Source organism: Megalops cyprinoides, chromosome 9, assembly GCF_013368585.1.
Source record: "Megalops cyprinoides isolate fMegCyp1 chromosome 9, fMegCyp1.pri, whole genome shotgun sequence".
NCBI lineage: Eukaryota > Metazoa > Chordata > Actinopteri > Elopiformes > Megalopidae > Megalops > Megalops cyprinoides.
In genome coordinates this window covers 33,946,496-33,956,750 of record NC_050591.1, presented here as the reverse complement: position 1 = coordinate 33,956,750, position 10,255 = coordinate 33,946,496, and the positions used below count along the sequence as shown (strand labels likewise).

The 10,255-nt window shown below is 39.1% G+C and overlaps 1 non-coding gene across 1 annotated transcript; it reads right to left on the bottom strand.

The window, feature by feature from the left end:
- Nucleotides 1-4,238: 4,238 nt before the first annotated feature.
- Nucleotides 4,239-4,310, bottom strand: trnap-cgg. Its single transcript has one exon. It is a non-coding gene; the product is annotated as a tRNA-Pro (tRNA).
- Nucleotides 4,311-10,255: the final 5,945 nt, after the last annotated feature.

Here is a 10,255-nt window from a genome sequence, read left to right as displayed (position 1 = left end):
AAATGATACAGTCACGCTGTAATTATTATAATTTTTAAATTAAACAAAGTAGGTGTAGTGCATAGAGATATTATCTAAAGTCACAGGCAGCACATGTAACGCTTTTAATATTCATTAAATAAATCATATTGTTTATGAATGTGTTTGTTTCTTCTGATGAAACATTAACTGCAGTGATTATGACATAATCCCATGAGACAATGAAATATATAATAATATATTTAGAAATATGTTGTTCAGCCCAGGAATATATGGCCAATACATTTAAAATGTGTTCATTCAACGCAGAAATTTATTGCCGTCTACCAAAATGGCAATATTTTACATATTTTCTATATATTGATTGAGCTAAAAAATATTCTGTGAAATATATTCTAAGCGTATGATTTTTGTATGGGATGTCTTGCCTTTACTGTAGGAAGGTTTAAGACAAAGTTCAGATTTTCCATGCTGATAAAAGCTCCTTTTTGTTTTTGACTATGGAAATCTTCCCCACACATAGTGTGGCGTCATGAGGTCCCGAGTTTATAATTAGCTTCCTGAATCGGGGGTAATCCTTGAAACAATATGTTTTTGTTTTGCTGGACACATTTAAACTACTCACATGACAGTTATAGGACTAGAAGGGTGGTACTTGGTGTGAAATGTAATTTTACCATTCTAGCATTTAGGTGTGGTTCATTTACCTGCTGTTTTGTCACTGTGATTCATAGCTGGTTCAATTAAATTTTGGAATGCATCAGCACCACGTCATGAGTTCAATAAGAAAGCCTCTTTCATAAAAACAAAAACCAAAAAGACGTGTTCAGGAGGGTTTTAGCCAGCATCTTTTGTTAGCTGCATCCAATCATTAGTTTGAGGGGTTTTGATAAAATTCTATTAGTGATGTGAAACCAGATCTGGTGTTTTTGACCTTTAGGGATAAAACTGCAATCTTTGAAATGGCTTACATGAGTTGAACTTGAGGTTGAGTTTTCTTAAGTTTATCTGTCCTCAGAAAGACTTGGCAATTAACATTCTTGATGTGCAATGAACAGAAATTTGTTATTTGTTGTGAGTTGTGGGATGTCTGTATAGCTACAAACATATTCCAGTGCTCATTCTGCAAACACACAGTACCAAAAGCTTCAGCTGATAGAATGTGCAATGTTATATAACCATGGAGGGCCTGAATTTATAGTGTCTGAATGTGGTCCCATATGCTGATTAATCTAAGATAATCAGATCAGACTGAACCTGGGCCTTTGTAAAATAATTCTGTCCCTCTAGAATAATCTAAAAATGCGTGGCATTTGAACAGGTGGAACATACTTATCTACATGCATTGATTCTCTTCCTCCTGTCTAATTACCAGAACACCCATTTGATGGACATCAATGTCAGAAAGCAGAAATATTGGGTCGGAGATAGTTCACAGTAATTGTGTTGTAGTTCCAACAACCTTGCAACAGTAATCTTTTGGTGATATTTGACTATTCACTGTTCATATATTAGAAATGACATGGTACTCTATGCTCTGGTTGCCTCGATACTTTTTGTTACACAAATAGATTGTAGAAGAGTGAATGGTATCACTGATGCTTAAACTACTTCAGTTTCAGTTGTACATTTGGAATCCGTCATAATTCTGGCGCAAAATTAATACGGAGAATCACGAAGGGATGGCAGCGGTTATTTCAACAAATCTGACATTACACAAAAGGCAATGGTTTACAGGAAACAGCGTTGTTTAAAAATGCACTTGTTTCAGTACAATGCAGTTCATGACTTTATTACATCCACAAAGGCTGAGCTTTGTTGTTCTCCCCTGGGATGAAAGATTGCTGAAATATGAACCCACTTAGTTTGATTGCACATCGAAAGCGATAGGTCAGAGTGGGAGCGTTGTGAAAATTCACCGGCGAGGCCTTGTTTACAGTAGTTAAACAAAAGATTTAACCTGTGTGGGAACCCAGACCATATACGGTTCCTCGCCATTCTAGCTCATAGCTGTGAGACCGGTTTTCGCAGCTCTGCCGAGGAGGGGAACTATAGCTGCCAAACCATTTCTGAGCCTGTACAATCCAGTTCCTGCCCACTGTCCAGAGGAACAGCGACACTGAGCTCACACCTTAGACACGGTGTTTTACCTCAGTTCATTTTATTGCTAAATGCATTTGTTTGACTTCATGGTTTTATTTCCTCATCAGATGCGGGCATCACTCATCCAACCCGCTGACTCAACCCTGCTGGTCATGAATCCAGTCTGATAGCAACAACATTGCAGTTTTTTAAAAAAAATAATAATAATAGCGCTATACAGTTATGTTTCTTTATAATATCTATATATATAATAATCTATTTCACATTCCATCCATGAATCTCAAAGTATTTTATAATAAGGCTATAAATCGCTTCGGCCGCAATTGTGTAGCACCCAATCACACAGACAGTGTTGAAAAATACACCAATATTATCTTATGGGTGTGCCTCCTTTGGCAAGCAGCTTGCTCTTCTTATAGGTGCACACCGTAGGTATCTCAAAGTATAACTGAGGTGTATTCTGGGAGCTGTTACAGAATATTATCAGAACAGAGTCAGCCCATTACACTTAAAAGATGTGTTCTCACTAAATCACTTCTTTAAGTTGTGGAGGATGTGTAATATGAGCAGTGTTTTGGTGAGCTAACAGTGCCAGGAAGCTGTCAGAATGAAAACCTCTGGACCAGAAGATGACTGTCCTTAACCTTGAATCACAGCTAAATACAAACCGTTTGTAAAGCTCAGCGATTTTTTTGTTTTGTTTTGTTTCTTTGTTTTTTTAGAAAGAGTATGAGTCCGGAGTGGAACACAGCTACTGAACCTCTGAGCAAAGAACAGGGTTTGAATGCAGCTGCTGAGTGCTGTCAGTGTCTCAAGGCCATCACCTAGAAGAGATTAAAGCCTGTTTTCCACTGACTCCTATTTGTATGTGTGCCATTCCAATGTGATCCAACAGGGAAGTCTATTGGCCCCAGAACATTTCAACTATAGGACTGCCACAGTGCTGCTAGCTCCACAACATCTCAGCTACAGTACTGCCCAAGTACTACTGGCCCCAGGACATTTCAGCTACAATACTGCCCAGGAGCTATTGGCCCCAGAACATCTTAGCTACTGTACCGCCCAAGGGCTGTTAGCCCCAGAACATTTCACAGTACTGCCCCAACACTGCTGGCCCCAGAATATCTCAGCTAAGGAACTGCCCAAGAGCTACTGGATATACAACATCATTATGTTTATTATGCAATATGACTCAGATACTACTAAATATTGTCCCAGAAAATTATGTTCTTGTTTGCCATGTTTATTAATTCTTGTATCCTCTTGCTTGTAAAATAAGATATGTTTGGAGTGCTGGAAAGTGGACATTGATGCTATAATGACAGTGTTGGATAAACATGCCTTCTACTTTGCCTGGGCACTGGGCCAGGTTATTGTCATATGTGGAACTACTCAGGGTACTTCCCTGTATATTGACTTCTGGTTATGGTGGTTCTTGTGTCAGGCAAGCTGTGAATGGCATTGGGCTGAAATTGTTCGAATCAGTGATACATTGATAACCCCATCCATTTGGGAATTTATGAAGCCCCTCCTATTACCAGTACAAAGCAGGAGGACCATTTGGTACAGTGTTATAAGATACCATTTGATATGATTTTTTAGAGTTTTTGAGAGCCAGGAGTATTTTTGCTGCTTTCTTTTTGTCGTGGGAATGGGTTACCCACAGCAGCAGTGTGTGGTGTAATGGTGTTATGGTAAGGAGCAGGGCTTGTGACCAAAAGGTTGCTGGTACGATTCCCCATTGTGGCAGTGCTGATGCTTCAGTAAATATCCAGCTGTCAAAATGGATAAAATATGGATAAGAGCGTTGGCTAATTGACAATAATGTAATGGTAGGTAAAAGCTTCAGACAGGAATCATTACTGTCATTTAGCAGATATGCTTATCCAGAGCAGCTTACATTTTTTTTTTGTTAATGTTATTCATTTACACAGTTGGGTATTTACCGAGGCAATTATGGGTTAAGTACATTGTCCAAGGGTACAGCAGCAGTGGCCCAGCAGGGAATTGAACCAGCAACCTTTCAGTTATGAACGCAACTCCTTAACCACTATGCTACGCTGCTGCCCATAGACTGCACCGTATTATTTACAAATGCACAATTCCATGGTTCCTTATTTTAAGGAATCGTTCAACAACCATTTTTCCGTAAAAGCGGGCTCGTCCGGGATTTGAACCCGGGACCTCTCGCACCCGAAGCGAGAATCATACCCCTAGACCAACGAGCCAGATGTTATTTACTATAGGGCAAAACAGAAAAAAGAGTCTTTAAAAGTACCTGTCTCTGCTGAAAGGGCAAACCAATTATTATTATTATCACTTTGTTTAGAATCATTATTATTTTCTGCCAAGTTTGGGAACGTGTGGAGTCACTGCCTAGGCCGCTGTGGAAGGGGACCACATTGTTTGGTGACAGAGCAAAGGCATGCAGATGGTGAACCCAAGCCAAATGGATGCATTCCTGCATGACCCACCGTACAAGGAGTTTCCACTTGGAGGAAACGGTGCAGAGTGGAGGGGACAGCGTGGTGAGGAGAGGTGCTTTCTGAGCCTGTTGTTCATTGTGGGGCATAACAATAAGACAGGGGAAGCGAAGCCAAAATCTGCAACAGAGCACTAATTTCAAAGCGCGCGAGAGAGAGAGAGAGAGAGAGAGAGAGGGCCAGTTTGCTGCCGGTAACTGGATCTCAGAGCGGTTGCTAAGAGCCAAGTGGGAGGTTCGTGGAAACAGAGCATGGGATGTTAGCTACATTTGTGAGTCAGCACGGAGACAAAGGCGGACCTTGATTCACATACTCCACACATCCCACAGTCAGCGTGACCTTCCAACATCCCAGCATGCCATGCAATGCCGACCTACTCCCCTACTTAACTATCACAGACAATGGGCCAAAAAATTTGATGAAATCCAATACACTCTTCAGTGGATGAACCAGGAAACCCTTACTTGCCAATTTTTGTAGTGCACCAAGGCCATCTATGATTAAGGCAGCCTGTAGGAAAGATCCAGGAATATAATAGTTAATATGATATTTCTTATACCCTATTATGTTCCGTAATAGTCAATACAATAGAATATACCAGGGTGAGGAATGAAATAGTCTCTAGAGTGATAGTGTTATATAATGAAGAATATAATATTGTAGTATCACTGCAGAGAGATGATACTGTGTATGTAGACAGGAATCCCGGTGATCGTTAGGTGTGGTTAATTGCCTAATTGCTAATTCTTTCACCTGGAAGGTCACCTGAGTACTTTAGGATTTAGGAAGAGAAAGCAGGGACAGGAACATGACAGACACTGCCGTTCTGTTTACCTGTAAAAAAGAAAGAGTGTCTATTAAACAAATCCAACAGTGAATGTATTCTTCAACGACTCTCTATATTAAATTCACGTGACTGTCAGGGAAGGGGATTTAAAACATTTTATTTATTTTTTGCTGTTTGGTTGAAGCTGAATTTGTGTTTCTGTTTGTGTTCTCTGTTTATGATACCTGATACAATGAGGAACTGTACCAGTGCACGCAAAGCATTAAAACCAACCTTGAATAGCTCTTCTGGTCTAAAATGTGCAGAAAAAACACAGTTTACACAGCAAGCTCTGTTTCTTAGTTTTTTATTATTATTAACTTTTTAGAAAAATATCCATGGTCTTTCTCAATGTTCAGGGTTATTGATGACAGCACTGAGAGTTACCTGGCCTGACCTGAGACATTCACAGCTCATCTTGACTGGGCAATGATCAGAGAAACATATGCAAGAGGCTAGTTCCCCTGCCTGGAGGATTTAATATAAATTTTATACAGCTATCAATGATATCTAGTGGTTCTATGATCCATGATAACATACATTTACTTACTGTGTCTTTCATTAAAACTTTATGCAATTAAGGGCGTACTCACTCTAGGTCCGGTTGCCTTGTACCGTGCCCGAGCACGATTGTCCCCCCCTCCCCACTACCCCGCTGGCCTGCGCTCAGATTGCGCTTAACGTTCCAGGCCCGAGCACGCTTATGTCATCACGATGCAACTTTCTGTGTTGAAGAAAAGCGCTCTTGCACAGCTCAATGGAGTTCATGATTCTACTTAATTTGTGGCTCTTTTGGAGTCGTTCTGGGCACGGTGACACACGGCCCTCTCACATGCCTTAAACATTTATCGATTATGCAACACAGCGATTTGCAGTTAATCGTGCTGCAGGTGTAAATGCACACATCAAATACTTCACACTCATCCAAAGCATACCAGAGCCTAAAGAGTGTTTGTATGTTTTATTTGTTATTATTTTTGATTGGCAGGTTCACCATTTACAGTCTGAAAAGAACAGATGTTATGATGCAATCTTTCACTAGTTTGTTGCAGATAAAGATGACTTCTGCTGAGGTCTGCAATAACACACCTTTGTGCAGATGATGTAAGAAAACATCAAACTACTGTACCTCTGAACAACCAGAGAATATACCTCACTATTTTGTGGTGTTGTTTATTAAAAGTGAGAATTGTTTTGCCTAATATTGTTTTACCATCAGGATGACACCACTGAAGACATGAATGCAAATTTAATAAAACAAATTCAATACAATAATACAGTAGTAATATGCAAATGAGCTGACCTATGAGCTTTGTGGTGTAGACTCAAATGAGTTGTCACATGATGTTGTCACATTGTGCATTCACATTGTGTATCTTAGTTTTAGTGTTTATATATACATATATATATATATATATAATTTTTTATTAGAGTATTTTATTATGCATGGTTAAAAGTTTAAAAGTTGTGTGTTAGAAACTAGCTCATCTTGCAGTCACATTTACCAAATTTTAAGATGTACCATATCTGTATGTCATTTGTACTAGGTTTTTTGGTAGCAAAGCTTATGCAGTTAATAAAATTCAATTTTAATTCAATTTTTTAAAAATGTATTAGGGACCTTCCACTAATGGAGTAGTAGCAGTTATCAGAGCCCCTTCCAAATAACATGTACAAGGCATGATGGGAGTTAAATACCGAAAGACGTGAGTATGTACGTTAATCAAGTGGAACGCTAGGAGGAAATATGTTTGCTCGATAATACCTGTATTTGTTCAAGAATTCCCCTTGTCCGTGGCTTTGGCCAGCTTCCTCAGTTACAAAGAATGTCTAATCAGACTTAATTTAAGGGTGTTTCCAGGTCATAGAAATGTCACCATAGCACACAATACATAACACAAGAAGCAAAGACATTATTGAATTGTGTTGAAGTTCCTCACCCACAGTGGAACATACTAATTTTGTGAATTTACAATAACAGGTATCTCTAAATTGTCCATACTAAATGCATTAAGGAAATCAAAAATATAAATTCATGAAAAATAGAAGTTAAATAGAAAAAATAGAAAATAGAAAATAGAAGACTTGTGCTATGAAACTAAATAAGAGAATTCAGTTAATTAAAAAAAATGTTCCATCACTCAATATGTTTGAGGCAATGATCACAACCTATTTAGCATTAACAGTGCACACACACATTTATAGTACAAAAATTTTAAAAAATTATTCCACTAAATTAATTTTTCAGAAATTATAGAAAACATACTGTTTTCAGTGATAATGATGTCAGACCTGGAACCACACTGTTGGCTGTGGAGTATACATTTCCCAAAGTGATGTTTGGGACAATTAATTTATAACAGGGGTAGTTTTTGCATTGTCCTCCGACACCAGCATCACACAGTTCACATCCAAGTTCAACTGAGGATGATTTACATTTGTTCATAACATTTTGCATGTAGCATTTGCATATTCATTAATCTAGAGAAAGTTGAATCTTACTTTAGCAGTACAACAAAGGTAACTTATACTGAGAACTCTAATTCCAAAGGCACCTGTATGACACCTTTGAATCTCCTGTAAATACTGCCACTATAGATATATGCAAGTTAGTGGAAGATGATGCTGAAAGCATCATTTGTATTAATATAAAAAATCAAAGCGTAGTTTGCTGATTGCTAGAATAACATTGACATAGCTTGGGGCTATTTTCAGAGGGGAGATGAAGGCAAAGTTAAAGAGATTTGAGTTTATCACTGTACTAATTATTATTAACTTTGTTAATATTAACTTGAGGAGCAGTTCTGCAGTGACTGGATCAGAAAGAAATGCACCTTCATTACCTAATGTGGGCTTTTACATGTTATTAATTTATTCCACTGGATACTCAAGTTTATCATCTTGGTTGAGGGTACAGCAGTAGTACTCTGCTTGGGAACTGAACCTGCAACCTTTGGGGACAGGCCCAGCATTTTAGCCATGAAGCCACACTCCCATCCACACGAGGTCCAGCGACATGTTTTCAGAGAACAGGGCACTGAGCACAGCTCTTCGAGGGGGCCAAGCCTGTGCTGTAGACCTTCGCATCGTATTAATTCACCTGATCCAGAATGTCCAAGGAGGAGATCAGAGTAAAGCACCCACTTCTGTATTTTCACACATGCACCCCTGGCCAGAACATAATAAATAAACTTAAAAATGAATATAAATATTCTCTCTGAATGTCTATGATACAACCCTGTGTGCATTCATGTTTTCAAATCCTGCGGGATCCACATTGATTGATTTATCCAAGCTATTGCTCAAACTTTGAACCTTTCATTTGTTTAAAGGAGTTTCCTCCTCCCTAGTTGTTTATGTAAGCCTAATAAAGGGAGCGTGGGACATGCCTGCGATAACTGCTGCCTACCATCTGTGTCGAGCCTTACCAATACCATGTTAATTAGGGTTTATTTAGAAGTTAAACAATATGATAACAGATTAGCCATGCAGGATATGTAATAATATTTCATTAAAGTAAAATAAGGTGATTTTACTTTGCATGTATTTTAAGGTGGAGACTGTATGAACTTAATTCTAACAAATTAAGCAAAGCACCTTTATACTAATAAAGGAGAGGGGTGCATAAATCTGTCATTCATACTGCCTAAGATTGCTTCTGTGATTTTGTAGACGTGAACATTAAATTGTACTTCTCGTTCTCTTCGGAGAAGTAGTACTGACTTCACACTCATGCCTGTGCCTTTTTACTAATGTACTGTATGCGTTCCGGTTTATTAAGTAACCGTTGCTAAGGTTCCCAAAGGTCCAAGCTTCAATGGTCCTTTGATCCTGGTTTATGACGGATATGAGTACTTCGTGGGCAGTTGAATTTGCATCAGCATTCTATTTACAGAGCAGTAAATGGCGGTGCTCGGAACCGCAGAACCATAGGGTCATACCACCTCAGATAGGGAAGCTGTGCATCATACCACAACATTTGTAACTGAAGTACAGCCCAGGTCTGTTCCATCACTCTATAAATGCATGCATGTACTCACTAATTATCAATTATTAATTCTCTCATAGGGAATCACATCACTATGGCATCTTTTTTTTTGCGACTGCAAAATCTGATTTTTTGCGACTGCAAAATCTGATTCTAAAGGCCTCATCATTCTGGATGAGGCCTTTAGTAAAGCATTCAGTACCTTTGATGATGGAAAAACAAATAATTGCATACCGTTCTGTACCAAACTGTACTGTAGTGCTTGGTGGAAACGGGCTATTAGTGTGGGGTTCTGGTGCAATTTGGTATTCCTGCCGTTCTCTCTGCCTTGGACAAATGCTAATATTCCCATTCACTGGATTTCAGCAGGGCCTTGAGCTGGAAATGACCTTTGAGGCATTCAGTTGTTCTTTTTCATCTGCATATCCTGGACTATATTCCCTCACAGGGTGGCAGTGTGGTGTAGTGGTTAAGGAGTGGGGTTAAACGCAAAGGATAAAGGGTCAAATGGGGATTAGCCGGTGTACCCTCAGGTTAGATATGGAATCAGATAAATGGGCTTGAAAAAGGTTTCTGTTCAGCAAATAAACAATAACCATAAATTTGCCTATTCCTCTGATAGGCTGTCTACAGACACAAACATTTGTAGCACTAGTGCCAAATGGAGACATTACTTTCCCAAACACACTGCTACAGAGAAGAGGAGCCTGACACTTCAGCAACCACATGGGGTCAACAATACAACTTTGCTTATTGTGTAATGTTAGAGAAAAAAAACATGCAGCAACCAACTTCCCTGCACTCATGAATGACAGAGGGTAGCTAGCTTTGGAAATGTTGCTCCACAGCCCAACCTAGTGTCCACATTTGGTGCTG